This window comes from Nerophis lumbriciformis, linkage group LG10 (genome assembly GCF_033978685.3).
Source record: "Nerophis lumbriciformis linkage group LG10, RoL_Nlum_v2.1, whole genome shotgun sequence".
NCBI lineage: Eukaryota > Metazoa > Chordata > Actinopteri > Syngnathiformes > Syngnathidae > Nerophis > Nerophis lumbriciformis.
Window position 1 is genome coordinate 39,540,692 of NC_084557.2, and position 16,167 is coordinate 39,556,858.

General features: G+C 38.7%; 1 protein-coding gene across 2 annotated transcripts in view; it reads left to right on the plus strand.

Moving 5' to 3' along the window:
* plxnb2b (plexin b2b) overlaps positions 1 to 16,167 on the plus strand; it is a 523,354-nt gene that overhangs the window by 481 nt on the left and 506,706 nt on the right. For both annotated transcript variants that reach the window (XM_061969610.2, XM_061969615.2), the window contains exon 1: positions 1 to 185. This exon is cut by the window's left edge and continues 481 nt beyond it. The gene's annotated coding sequence lies outside the window, so the exon portion shown is untranslated. The remainder of the gene's footprint in view (positions 186 to 16,167) is intronic.

Consider the following 16,167-nt stretch of genomic DNA (forward strand, 5'->3'; position numbering starts at 1 on the left):
TTGACCAAGAAGATTTTTCAAATTGTTGAAGACTCCCCCCCCCCTCCTCATCTTTTCCCTGCGCTTTACTACCGTCTCGCCTTCCTGGTTGGAGCTAGTTTGCAGCGGAATAGTGCCTTTCGGAAAGGAGGATGTGAACTTGCTTCTTCTTTAGTTCCTGGACTGTTCCCTTGCCTTTCTCACAGGTGAGTTCGAGAAAATTCAAGACGTTTTATTTGCTTTTAGCACTTTAGCATCCATGCCAGACGATATCGTCGGAAGTTTGGCTAACACTAGCATTGTTAGCTCAACACACTCAAACACACATTTATTGATAATGCCATTTCACAAGCATTGCATTCTTCATATGTGTGTCATGTGATGTCCATCATTGTACAAATGCATTTTATGGTTTTAATTTATTTGGTATGTTACATGGAGAACATCCCCGCGACCCCAAAAGGGAAAAGCGGTAGGAAATGGATGGATGGACATGGAGAACATACAAACCTTTAATTTAATGAATCAAACATTTTGAAATTCAATGATTTGGTGAATTTGCAAAAAGATTAAATTATGCACAAAGCTGAACTGCTACCAAATAATGTACAATTCTTCTCATCAAAAGAGGAGAAATATAACCTTAGAGAAAATCTAACCCCAAACATTTGTATACACATACAATTTATGTCCTTTAGCATATCAGTATGTGGAATTAAACTAGGATTAGGCAAATAATTCAAACAAAGTGCTCAAAGTGTTTGCAAATTACAAAGAAGAATCCCTTTAAGCAACTTGACCCTTACTGAAAATTAGATTTTATTCATCTTATTATGTCAATCATAACTTACCCCAGCAGACACAAGACATTGAAACATTGAGAACTTGTTGAATTAGGTCATGATGTTGAGCAATTTAAATTTACCGTTGGGACGACATGCTTTTTGACGATGTGAATTTGACCATTGTAATGTGGTCATTTCCCGAGCAACAACATGGATCCAACGTTAGACATTAACTTTGTCTCAATTTACAAATAAAACTTTTTTGCCACGTTGTTTTCGAAGTCAGTTTCAAAGGTCCATCCATCCATCCATCCATTTTCTACTGCTTGTCCCAGCTGCATTCGGGTACGTATAATCAATGTATCAATGTCTTTGGTCTGCTGGGAAAATTATGCACAAATAATATATAACCTGCTACCCACGAATGTACAAGAAATCTTAACAAAAAAGGAGAAAGATAACCTTAGAGAAAAAACAAACTCAAAACATTTGCATGCAGGTACAACACTTACGACATTTAGCATATCAGTATGTGGAATTCAACTATGGAATGGATTAAGCAAATAAGTCAAACAAAGTACTCAGAGTTTTACAAAGTACAACTAAGAAGAATCTTGATAAGCAACTTAAACCTTACTGAAAATGGGATATAATTATGGGATCTCATTATGTGAATCATAACTTAAAATCATTCACATAGCAAACTACAACCTGCTGGCTGCTACTCACGAATGTACAACAATTCTTCTCAACAAATTTAACTTGAAACCTTTGTATGCACGTCAACATTTAAGACCTTTAGCGTATCAGTTTGTGGAATTCAACTATGGAATGGATTAAGCAAATAAGTCAAACTATTATGTGATCCAGTTTAAGAAACTGCTCAAACTCAAAGTGTTTACAAAGAAAAATAGTCCTGGTAAACAACTTGAACCTTACTGACCTTACCTATTATTCATCACAATATGTGTATCATAACTCTCAATTATTTATTTATGAGAGCTGTTGTATTTATTACTCATTGATTTAATTGTTTTAGAAATGGAGAACAGGAAGTGAAAAAACATGTCAGTAATTGCTATGAAGTAGAAAAGGGGTAGGATTAGATAAACTCTGCTTATTCATTTGGACATGTTGTAATGAGAAATTTAAAGAAACGTGATGTTGCATCGCTTATTTCCAGTTTGTGATGGTGAGAACATAGTGTAGTGGATATTGATTGGTGTCAGATACTGAAACACACTCTTTTTTGGACAGTTGTGTGAATATCAATCATGATTGTGAGGAAACAGTGTTTACTGAACATATAAAACATGCCACATCCCTTGTTTTACACTCTGGTAGCATGTTTTCATTGTGATAGCACACACACATAATAATAGCTGTTACTACTTACTAGTCAACATTGTAAAGATGCTTACCACTTCTATATTTTCAACCTTTTTAGAGTATGCAGAGGTCCGAAAATAAAACAATCCACGAGTTGCAAATGGCCCCTGTGCTGCACTTTGGACACCCCTTGACTATTTACTGCAAACACAAATGCCACAGGACCTGAGAACCAGCGTCCTCTGCAGTGGACATTTTGTTCTGCAAAGCAGGGTTATTTTCCCACTGAAATGTGTAATTCTGACAAAAATAAATGTCCACTGCAGAGGACGCTGGTTCTTAGGTGGGTGTGAGATTAGCATTAGCGTTGATGGCATAACTTTGCCCTTTTAAAGGTGGTGTGCATGCCAGATGCGTCACGCCTTGTAAAAGGGCTTGAAAACAGGGAAAGATGCTTGTTTTATGTTAGAAAACATGACACTGCTACTTTTGAAACATCATCAAGCTGTCTTAAATAGGGGTGGAAATGTATTAGTTACATTAACTGCTCTATGTGCACTGTGTACCTCACTTAGTTTACCTTTAGCACCTTTCACGCGCCTTCGATGCTGCACACTTTGCACTTTTACACTGTTCGGTATAAACTACACCAACACAGAATGTTGGACTGTTGCCACATATTGTCTTTCACCAATAGATTGGAAGTGTGTTTCAAAATCGGAGATTTAGACAGTTTAAAGGTGCTTTTAGTAATCCCTACTGAGAACACGCTGGTTTGTGTCTGGAGTTATGATGCCAATAGGTTCTGTCTGGCTCTGACAGAGTGTCTCCATAAAGCGGTATTGTGTACTTTATTCATTTTTTTTGCCCAATGTAAAAGATGCCATTAGGGGTGCAACGATTCCTCAAAATTGTCAACAAATATAGACAGTAAAATTTGTCGTCTGTGATGTCATCACTCCTGTTTTTTCGACAATCGCAGGTGAAAACATGTAACGTGTGAGAACATTTCAGCTTAATCTTGTTAAAGACAAGAATACCTTGCTCATTTTATGGCAGTAAATGAGTGATACAGGAACATTTAAAGGCATGATGTCGGACAGCTGGAGGACGCGATCTCAAACTCGGTAAGATAGTTGCCGTGTTACATTGGCAACTAGTAAAGTGTGAGACAAAGTTGCGTGAAAAATAGATTTAACTATCATTTTAGCCAAAGTCTGTCTGTTAAACTTTGTCTATATCAATTCAAATACTTTAAAAAAAAATGTGTCAGGAACTTCAGGTGTGAAGCAATAACATACGTCAGTCACACACACAGGCTTAGGCATCATGGCGCCGATATGAAATAATGAATACACAATCCATTAGATAGCTAAAATGTTCAGAATTAATTAAGTCTATTAGATTGCTGGAAATACCAGGAGTTAATCAATAATCAATAATTTACCTCATCACAAAATGCTTGTTTCTTTTTGATGACGTTAGATAGCATTGGTGTTTGTTCCTATTGCTGCTGTTTTTACTGTCCTTTGTTTTCATGAAAAATTATGCCTTGTTTTTGTCAGCTCTTGGCCTGTCCTTGCTTTTAAATGGACACCCAATTTATAGTTATTTTTGCATTGTAACAGTTTAATGAGCAGCACATTTACAGTATAAATACATTTTTCTGAATGAAATAGTCATCTTTTGTTAGCACATGCCTAGAAATGTATTACTTAGAATTGAATAAGATTATGTTTCATAATCCGATTAGTCGACGAATCATTAAGATAATCAATGACAAGTCGACGATAAAAATAGTTGTTAGTTGCAGTTATATGCCATATATCACATACAATAACGTCAAATTAAGGAGTGGGACAGGAGGACACAAATGTTAGCCACACTTGCATAGCTATGTGAGCTACAATGCTAACAATACACTCACATTTGACCCACGACATCATGCTAGCTTAGCCTATTTGCTGAAGAAAAACAAAATAATCAGACCGCCAGCCTTTTCTCACTAAAAGCATACTTGGCAGAGCTTTATATTAAGATATTTAGCAAAGCTTTTAATTAGTTTTCTTTTTTTTAAAAGTTGTCCTCCGTGAAGTGCTAGGTGTAAACGCAGGCCGGGCTCATCCAGCTAGGGGCGGGACAGATTTCTGGGTCAGGTTTTTCTTTCATAACGTCACGAAAAGCCACAACCTCAAAAGTGAGCATTTGAGCACAATTTATTTCGAAAGTGGAGCAAACCATAGCATTTTCTTACGTTTGGTGCTCATAAACAGGCTTATGGGAGACATATTTATTACTTACAACACAGGTGTGTGATCTGGCCCGCCACATCATTTTATGTGGAAATAATGTGTCATTAAAGTACTTCATCTTTCTGACTAAATGTACTCGTTCTTGCCCTTTTGACAGAACAAAATTATCTATTGCATGAAATTATACATATTTTAAACTTTAATATTATCTGATCATGCAGAAAATATATACTGTATTACATTTTTTTTGTAAAAATAAACACTTAAATATCTGCTTGACATCTTGACTTATGATTTCAAAGCAAGTTATCCATCAATATGTACAAAAATATAACCAAATGCATAGGCACCTGTGTAGTAACAGTACTATCATCATGACTCATGAGTCAACTATATATTTATATTCATATATTTTCATTGTTACAAGCGGCCCTCTGAAGGCAGCCATAACGTGGCTCTCAAGTAGAATGAGTTTCACAGCCCTGACATCATTAAAAGGTCACCTTTGCATCATAAGGGAACTTTTCCCTTCCGTGTTGTGTTGAATCAATGTCACTCTCCAACAAGAATTTTAACAATGTCACATTATCTTACTTTGGGAAGCTGGTGTTGAGCTGCTTTGTCCAAAAAAACGCTACGAGTTGCTATTCCTGTTCAAACAACAGTAATGAAAAGGAAAATGTATGAAAACATTATTTGCATCAGTGTGAACTTTCTCATGCTGTAACATCAGGGATGTCAAATATGCGGACCACAGGCCAGACCAGGCCCGCGAACAGGTTCAATCCGGCCGGCGAGAGGAGTTTGCTGAGTGGAAAATTGAGCTGCATTTTTAAATTAAAGAAACTGCTGCTCTAAATGTGTCCACTGGATGTCGCAATAGCAATTCTGTTAGGCAAGCAAATAGTTTATACCGGGGCGAGCAAGTATACCAACAAGAGGTACACGGCAAAGCGGCGGGGCTGCAACTCGGGGAAAGACGGCACACACCCACTCGAGACATCTGGTTTTTCAATCGCGTTATCTAGGTGTGTTAGTCCGACTTTTTCAAAAGCCAAACACGATCAGATTAAAGTGTTTCCATGGATTGTAGAAAGTTTTTTAAGCCAAAATATTTGAAATATCAGACTAGAGCTGCAGCTATCGAATATTTTAGTAATCGAGTGTTATATCAAATATCCCGATCGATTAATCGAGTAATCAGAAAAAAATCTTATTTTTGCTTAAATTTAAAAAAAAAAAAATATATATATATATATATATATATATATATATATATATATATATATATATATATTTTGGTCCTCTCCAGCTTCACAGGCAAATCATATTGTTGATGTAGATGCCCATATGGGGCGGTATAGCTCGGTTGGTAGAGCGGCCGTGCCAGCAACTTGAGGGTTGCTGGTTCGATCCCCGCTTCTGCCATCCTTGTCACTGCCGTTGTGTCCTTGGGCAAGACGCTTTACCCACCTGCTCCCAGTGCCACCCACACTGGTTTAAATGTAACTTAGATATTGGGTTTCACTATGTAAAGCGCTTTGAGTCACTTGAGAAAAAGCGCTATATAAATGTAATTCACTTCACTTCACTTCACATATCGGCTGTACACATTTTCTTTACAAAAGAGAAGTGTGGGATACTTCTCTTGTGGCCTTATTTGTATTTTGACTTTATTAAATGGATTTATATTATTATTTGGTGCAGCCGGGCCGGAGCAATATTTTTGCTTAATTAAGGTTTAATTATACATGTTAAGATGTGCCCTCAATTTTTGTGTTCGGCCTAATGGTCTTTTATTTCCTAAATGCCTGTTTTCATTATTGAAGGCTGACATGCACAGCTGAAATGAGTCCGTGGTTGATTGTGCCAATTTGTGTGTGCTAATAAAAACAGGTGCGCTCACAGCCCTATGTGCTGTGTGATGTGACCGCCTAAACAAAGTTCTTGTCTCTCGTGCTTTTTTGATGATTATTATACGGTGACGTTTAAATGGTGGTTTCTCCACGCAAATCCGCTGAGCTGTTTTCAACTTGCCAACAATATAAAAAGACAAACCACTTAATAATGACAACAGTTTTACATTTTAAGAATGCAATACAGTTCATTGCATTATTTGCTTGCAAAATAGTAATCAATGTTCATTTTGCCATCATAACATGTTTGAGATGAAAACACATATATATAAAATTAGTTCTAAATTAATATTCCCTGAGAAAGTTCAAATAAAACTATTCTTTAGTATCAAAAGTAAAACAATAAGAACAGTTTTCATTATATCAAACATAAAAAGTGGATTAGGTAGTGCCTATAAGGCCATGTCCACACGAACACGGAGAGTTTCAAAAACACATACTTGGGGTTAAAACAATCTCCATCCACACAAGTGTATAGTTTCAAAACTGTCTATATCTACACACAAACACATACACCTGCTGTCATGCACATTTTGTCCAATCAGAAGCCTGAAAAAAACAGCAATAGCTGACTTGGTGGCATTACACCTCCTATTGTGTTTATTTTGATATACTTTAGACGTACAATGACACATACATTATCTTTAAAACCTGCCCTGCACGTACACACAGAGCCCTGGGAACATTATTAAAGAGCGAATGTACACCTGTGCTGCTGAAACCCAACACTGTTAGAATTATGAAATGTTCAGCAACATGGCGAGGTATTACATGTGCAGTGAAGTGTACATTATTTCTAAAATTAGCACGCACTAATGAGTCAAGGAAACCATTTTGCATGTTTAAGTGTCTATATAAAGCACACGGACATGCGTGTGCCGCTGCAAAACTCTCATGGAATTATAAAGCATTTAATCATGAATATAGTTATATGGTACATGTGTAATTAAGTGTATATTGTCTTTAACATCAGTGCACACTACAAAGAGGACGCTACTTTGTTTTTCTTAGTTGCTTGGTCGTTTTTTACGCGCGAGCACGATCACGCCCGGCTCATGGAAGCAAGACACGTAAGTTAACTTCAAGATTTGTCGTTAAACAAGGACTAAAAACATGAGCTAATGTTGCATCTTTCTTATGACACAGAGCAAAAAGTCTTGCTAGTCAAAGTTGTCCCATCAGGTGGCGGTTTGACAGCGATCATATCCAAAACAGCAGACAGTCATTAGCGCTGGCGGGAGTGTCGTAAAGCCCATTTTGATGTGTCTTTTTTATTAATGTTGAGTGAAAATAGCTGTATGTTTACGTTCAAAAATACAGTAAGTCATTGTGTGTTTAAAGGCAGCAAAGCAGTGTTGTTGAGTTTGGAAATGACAGTGTACAACCGTGACGTCATCACAAGTCTCCGTGTGTGCCGTGTGCACGCATACGCTGAGAGGAGAGTTTTGGATCTCTACACTTTGGCCAGCGTTTGTAAAAGTCTGCGTTTTGAAAGACAAAAGTATGCATCTGCGTGTGGACAAGAGGCCGAAACGTGAGCTTTGACTACTCAACGAGGCAAAATGCGGTAAAAAAAAAAATTACGACGCCTGGAGGCAGCGAAAATTATTCGAATATATTTTGTAATCAAATTACTCGAGTTACTCAAGGAATCATTTCAGCTCTAAATCAGACTAATTTAGTACATGGAAACGTTGTCACTGTGAACTTCCGCACGCTTTAAGTGTCTACATTAGGGATGTCCCGATCCGATATTTGGATCGGATCGGCCGCCCATATTTGCCAAAAACTGCGTATCGGGAAGGCATGGGAAAATGCCGATCCAGATCCAGTTAAAAAAAAAACTCCGCTCCGTATTTTCCAACGCACCTATTTAAATAATACATTCTACTTTTCTGCTGCTCCCTAATTTCCGTTCCGCATTTTCCAGCACACCTTCAACACATCCACAGGTCTGTGGATTCTCACGCAGTTGCTTTTAGCTGCTGGCATTACACGACAGGCTCTCCTCACTCTTTCCTGTGTCTCCCTCTCACAGACAGCAAGCGCACCTTCTTACATACGTCACATACTGTCACGTCGAACGTCACATACGTATACGCCCTCTCCCAGCAGAGAGGTAGCAGCATGGCTAACGTTAGCTGTGATGCTAGCGCAGCCGTGTGACCAACGTTCTCTCTAAGGTGCGCGCTTGTGCAATTGCGCACTGCTCAAACGTCCTCTGCGCATAGCAATTATATGCCACGCACAAAATCAAATAAAAAAATAAGCGCATAACGATTTTCGACACACAGACATGACAGAGAAAACAGTTTTCGTCATCATTGTTTGAATATTGTAACGTCTGTCGAGACGCTTATCTCCATTCGGTGCCACACGTCCACACCATCAAAATGCCGAGGCAAAAATTTCCACATCAACACCGTATGAAAAAATTAGTGATTTTTTTAGTTCCTTCTCTGCATGAAAGTTTAAAAGTAGCATATATTAATACAGTATGAAGAAGAATGTTTTAATGTAGACATGCAAGCCTTGAAAGAAAATTTTGAAAATCAAGACTACATTTCCTGCAAATGGGTGCATTTCTACCCTATATTTTAACTTTAGATTTATTCTCATATCAAACTCTTTTGGCTGTCTTTTTGACACTTACATCCGGCGCCCCCCTCCACACCCTGGATTATAAATAATGTAAATAAATCAATGTGATTATCTTGTGTGATGACTGTATTATGATGATAGTATATATCTGATAGTATATATTTGTATCATGAATCAATTTAAGTGGACCCCGACTTAAACAAGTTGAAAAACTTATTCGGGTGTTACCATTTAGTGGTCAATTGTACGAAATATGTACTTCACTGTGCAACCTACTAATAAAAGTCTCAATCAATCAATCAAAACACATAGAATCATCATACTGATGTGATTATATGCATCAAGTGTTCATTCAAGGCTGAGGCAAAATATCGAGATATATATCGTGTATCGCAATATGGCCTTAAAATATCGCAATATTAAAAAAAGGCCATATCGCCCAGCCCTAGTTTCAATGATGCCATTTCTGTTTGTCATGTATAATTTTGTCTATTTTGTGTTTATCCTTGAATAAACAGGTCAGTTTCTTGTTACCAACCATTGTGTATTATTCAAACTCCCCTAATTCAGCTGGCTAGTTGTTATCAAGAGTACTAAAACCCTTTTCAACATGATTCTGACAACTAAGTAGGCTAAATAGCTTTAAACTTTAATACATGCTCGGATAGGCCAGTATCGGTCAGTATCGGTATCGTCAGTATTGGTATCGGATCGGAAGTGCAAAAACAATATCGGTATCGGATCGGAAGTGCAAAAACCTGGATCGGGACATCCCTAGTCTACATACTTAATGATCAGAAGGTTAAATGAAAGTAATATAATTTAAAATAATTACTTGTAGCGCGGGTGACTAAGTCTACAGGAGGAAAATATACAGAAAATCTACACAAAGTAGTTAATTTAGATTTTGATTTGTTTTGAGGAAAACTTAAGCGTTGATGCGTATGCGTAGTAGCGTTGGGTAGCTCTTTCTGACAAAGCAGCTCATTTTCAAAGCACTCCAGCTTTGCTGGGTCCTGCGTAAAAATCACATGTCCGTAAATTCCGGCTCTACTTTTAGGACTAGGATGTGGGGAACTTTACGTGTTTGCCGTGCAAAAGAGGGTCAAAAAGTGTCAAGGGTACTTCTAAAGGTACAAGGGTGTAGTGGCGTGGCCGTAGTTGTTACATGTGCAAACTTGTACCTCCTCAATGGAGTGTTTGGAGAAGGAAACAAGCCCTCCCCTATTTGCACTGCAATTTCTCCACCAGCATCTGTCTGGTTTGCTCTCTGTAAGACAATTCTTGTAAGTGGAAAAATGCTCTTGCGGTCTTTTTGTGTTGTCACTTTTGGACAGCACATCAACAGTTAGCGTTGTTTGTTTTTTCCTCTTTCACCCCCCGCCATCCTTTTGCTGCTGGTCTGTTGCGGAGATAAAGCAGACACAGGCACTATTCACAAACAGCACAGTTTCCTGCGCGGTTCTGTCGGCGTGCATCTCGGCAGCCATCAACAGTCCTCCGTTGTCTGGCTAAATCGTCCCCTTTATTCGCACCCGAGACATCATCCATCCATTCAGCATAGGCCTACTGTACGCAACATGCCTCCCCCTCTACTGCGGATTATTTCCTTTTTAAATAACATTATACAAACAACCTCTCTGAGGGATGGATTAACTCAGTTGGGGGTTTGTGGAAGCAGGAAAGACTGCTGCTAGTGCTATCTGGGGACGAGGGGGTCCTGACTGAGCCAGGGATGCTTTTCCAACAGAGGCCATCTGCTCACACGGACACACACAAGCTACCTCGTCGCCCTCCGGTTGCCGCCACAATGCTTCATTCAAATTTTATTTCCTCCACTCTGAATAAATAGAGACACCTTATCTTCGCCAAGGAGAGTGGTGATAAATGTTTTCTGCTGGTCCCTGGCAAGGCAAGCGTACCTTCATCATAGGCTCTGCATTCAGGGCAAGAGGAGGCTCTGGATTGTGCGAAAACAGTCCTAAAAACAGAAGGAAAGATCATACGTTGTTATTGGAGCTCAAGACAGTCATTTCCATGCATCTGTTTATTTTTTTTTAGTAGTTGGTTACTCCGCTCTGAAATGAAACTTGGTGGTTACATCCACGCACGACTATTTTTGGATGCAGTAAAGTAGCATTCGACCAACACAGAATGAGAGTTGGTGTATTATTGAGAACTCTGCTTTTACGCTGCTGAATGTTTTGGTCGCTTAACGTCCATTTTAGCCATGCACTTCCCTTTTTAGGCTGCGTTTATACTTGTGGTTCAGTACTCTGGTGCGGGCCAGAAATGTAAAAAGGTACTTAGTGCTCACTTTAGTGTGGTTGGCGTAGCGTTTGAACTGGTATTTTTGTCATGGGACCAAAGGCTGTACAGTATTGAACGCATGCATACAGTCAGAACTTGATTGGGCAGTTTTCCTGACATATTACCTGACAAATCTCATATATTACAAACCAAAATTCCATCTGCGAAGTTGAATGCATACATTATTTTTATATTGTGCAATTTTTGCAATCAGTCCCCCATGTCGAATTATCCTTGAGCAAGATACTGAATCCCCAGTTGTTCATGATGCTGCGTCATCAGTCGGTAAATGTGGTAATAGTGTCAAAGAGCTTTGAGTACCTTGGTAGAAAAGCGCTACTCAAGTAAAATCCATATACCATTTACTTTAAATGTGTTTCCACCAAAAACTACCGGGGTGAATACAGTTCTATCAGGAACTAATATGGTCCCTATCGTCGCTAGGAAAGGAAGAGGCATGATGGGAACTATCATGCAAAATAATATCGGCAGCTGGTAATCAATCAATCAAAGTTTATTTATATAGCCCTTAACCACAAGTGTCTCAAAGGGCTGCACAAGCCACAACGACATCCTTGGCTCAGATCCCAATCGGTAATTGTCGACCAATAATGGCAAGTATGATTTTGAAATATGACTTTAAAATATGACTTTGCTATCACTCTGACTATTGGAACCGTGGTTTCTTTGTTTTATGACTGAATGTTGCCTTTTTAAGGGGCATGTACTTATTGTATTATTTTACTATTTTACTACTGTCTTGGAAAAATATAATTTTAATAATTTTATTTCTGTCAGTCAATGAGTACAGCTGGCATAAGCTCCAGCTCCCCCGTGACCCCGAGAGGCACAAACGGTAGAAAATGGATGGAACAAGAGATGTGACTCCACTTTTTTCAGTGTTAATCTTATTGATTGAATTTTATGAAACCATATTCAGAATGTTTGAGTTGCTTGTTGTCTATCAATGAAATCACTGAAAAGTTGAAATATCAATGAATTCCAACTTCGTTTTGCTTTACACATCAATTTTAATTGTTTGCATGGGTCAGAATTATAGTGGGAAATATATTTGTACTTAAATTATAGTTAATAGAGAAAAAAATATCAATTAACATGATCCTATTCCCTACAATAGATTTATATACTGTATTTTTTGGTAGAGCGTATACATTTTGGGCATAAGCGTGAACTGTTAAATACAAAAAATCATGTGCAAAATATATACCGTATTTTCCGCACCATAAGGCGCCCTGGGTTATAAGCCGCGCCTTCAATGAACGGCATATTTCAAAACTTTGTCCACCTATAAGACGTGTTATAAGCCGCATCTAACTGCGCTAAAGGAATGTCAAAAAAACAGTCAGATAGGTCAGTCAAACTTTAATAATATATTAAAAACCAGCGTGATGTGGGCGCGCACGGAGTCGTATATCAACATGGACGGAGCTGCGTGAAAAAAGCCACCCGGCCTCTTCGCGTAAACTTACCTTAACCACTCGCTCATCTTTTCTTCATCCATCCCTTCGAGTTAGCTTTTATGATGACGCCGGCTGGAAAGGTCTCTTTTGGCAAGGTCTTCCTTTTGAATATCACCATGGGTGGAAGTTTCTGGCCATTAGCATGGCAAGCTAGAACCACAGTGAAGGATGACTTCTCATTCCCTGTGGTGCGAATATTCACCGTACGTGCTCCCGTTGTATCCACAGTGCGGTTCACAGGAATATCAAAAGTCAGTGGAACCTCGTCCATGTTGATAATGTTCTCTGGCCGGATCTTTTTTTCAGCTATCTTGTTTTTACAATATGCACGGAAAGTAGCCAGCTTTTCTTGAAAGTCTTTAGGCAGTTGCTGTGAAATAGTAGTCCGTGTGCGGATGGAGAGATTGCGTCTTTTCATGAACCGGATCCCTGTCGCTTAGTAGGAGCCATTTTGTGGTCTTTACAGATGTAAACACACAAAGGAAATGAAACGTACGATAATATCCGCGCGCTTCTTCTTCTTCTACGCGGGCGGGTGGTTGCTTACAGTAGAAGAAGAAGCGCTTCCTGTTCTATGGGGGCGGGTGCTTACCTTGGCGGTTGCTTGCGTAGAAGAAGAAGCACTTCCTCTTCTACGGGGAAAAAAGATGGCAGCTGTTTACCGTAGTTGCGAGACCTAAACTTTATGAAAATGAATCTTAATATTAATCCATATATAAAGCGCACCGGGTTATAAGGCGCACTGTCAGCTTTTGAGAAAATTTGTGGTTTTTAGGTGCGCCTTATAGTGCGGAAAATACGGTACGTAAATATCGGTTATCAGTTTTAAAGGTCTGGAAAGTATTAGTTGTCGGTATCTCTTAAAATGTTCATTATCGTGCGTCACTAATAGGAACTTTTGAGTTGCATACGCTTTTCTGGTGCATCTGTGTGCTAAAGAATGCTGATTTGCCACGTTTTTAAACAGTCCTAGTGTTTAAACTAGTTTTCACTAGCTTCATTTTGAGACTCAAAGCTACGAGAAGTGTACTGACTTATTTAAATGTACAAACCCCGTTTCCATATGAGTTGGGAAATTGTGTTAGATGTAAATATAAACAGAATACAATGATTTGCAAATCATTTTCAACCCATATTCAGTTGAATATGCTACAAAGACAACATATTTGATGTTCAAACTGATAAACATTTTTTTTTTTTGCAAATAATCATTAACTTTAGAATTTGATGCCAGCAACACGTGACAAAGAAGTTGGGAAAGGTGGCAATAAATACTGACAAAGTTGAGGAATGCTCATCAAACACTTATTTGGAACATCCCACAGGTGTGCAGGCTAATTGTGAACAGGTGGGTACCATGATTGAATATAAAAACAGCTTCCCAAAAAATGCTCAGTCTTTCACAAGAAAGGATGGGGCGAGGTACACCCCTTTGTCCACAACTGCGTGAGCAAATAGTCAAACAGTTTAAGAACAACGTTTCTCAAAGTGCAATTGCAAGAAATTTAGGGATTTCAAATCTACGGTCCATAATATCATCAAAAGGTTCAGAGAATCTGGAGAAATCACTTCACGTAAGCGGCATGGCCGTAAACCAACATTGAATGACCGTGACCTTCGATCCCTCAGACGGCACTGTATCAAAAACCGACATCAATCTCTAAAGGATATCACCACATGGGTGGGCTCAGGAACACTTCAGAAAACCACTGTCACTAAATACAGTTCGTCGCTACATCTGTAAGTGCAAGTTAAAGCTGTACTATGCAAAGCGAAAGCCATTTATCAACAACATCCAGAAACGCCGCCAGCTTCTCTGGGCCCGAGATCATCTAAGATGGACTGATGCAAAGTAGAAAAGTGTTCTGTGGTCTGACGAGTCCACATTTCAAATTGTTTTTGGAAATATTCGACATCGTGTCATCCGGACCAAAGGGGAAGCGAACCATCCAGACTGTTTTTGACGCAAAGTTCAAAAGCCAGCATCTGTGATGGTATGGGGGTGCATTAGTGCCCAAGGCATGGGTAACTTACACATCTGTGAAGGCACCATTAATGCTGAAAGGTACATACAGGTTTTGGAACAACATATGCTGCCATCTAAGCGCCGTCTTTTTCATGGACGCCCCTGCTTATTTCAGCAAGACAATGCCAAGCCACATTCAGCACGTGTTACAACAGCGTGGCTTCGTAAAAAAAAGAGTGCGGGTACTTTCCTGGTCCGCCTGTAGTCCAGACCTGTCTCCCATCGAAAATGTGTGGCGCATTATGAAGCGTAAAATACGACAGCGGAGACCCCGGACTGTTGAACGACTGAAGCTCTACATAAAACAAGAATGGGAAAGAATTCCACTTTCAAAGCTTCAACAATTAGTTTCCTCAGTTCCCAATCGTTTATTGAGTGTTGTTAAAAGAAAAGGAGATGTAACACAGTGGTGAACATGCCCTTTCCCAACTACTTTGGCACGTGTTGCAGCCATGAAATTCTAAGTTAATTATTATTTGCAAAAAAAAATAAAGTTCATGAGTTTGAACATCAAATATCTTGTCTTTGTAGTGCATTCAATTGAATATGGGTTGAAAAGGATTTGCAAATCATTGTATTCCGTTTATATTACATCTAACACAATTTCCCAACTCATATGGAAACAGGGTTTGTATTTTCAGAGGATTATACAATGTTCAAACGGACTTTGTTGCAGCGACTCAAGCTGCTCACTCTTACTCGGTGACCTCTTTAAGGATAAATGTGAAATAGAGGAGGCCGTAAGTAAGTGGAATGAAGGTAAATTACATCAGATATTCATTATTTACTCTGTTACATGTTGTAACAGTAGTCAGTGAAACACCATTTTTGATTTGAGTGAACCGAATGCTAAATCTAACAGGCTAACGCTAAATCTAACAGGCTAACGCTGACATTTATTCTTTATGAATTGTTATTTACACCTGAAGTGGACCATTCATTTACTGAGGGGACGACTTTCTGACTGTGTTGGACGCTGTGTACGAAAGCCAGATTTTTAATGGAAATTTTGTTTTCAAATAATACAGTTTTGTATCTTATTGCATTGTATTTTATTTACTTACACTTTCGTAAAATAATTATGACCAAATATTGTCTGTTTGTTTACATGGGATCAGCGTAGAAATCCACTGTACCGCCGTACGTCAGCAGCCTGATTTGTATCAGTATCAGAAATACTTTATTAATCCCCGAGGGGAAATTCAAATTTTCAGCACTTTTTATTTTTGTATTATTTATTTTATTTATAGAGAGTACCCTGCGCTGCGATATGTGGTGAAAACACAATCCGCAATAACCTACAGTTCCGGGAACTCAAAAGTTCCTGAACCTTTGGTGGAAAATTACCTATTTACTCCCAAGGACCACCGTGTTTTGCCTATTTTCTTGTCTGAAATTTGTAACTCTGACAAAAGAAATAGAACAAAAACAAATGTCCACTGCAGAAGATGCTGGTTTTCAGGATTTTTGTCAATTCTGAATGCTTTT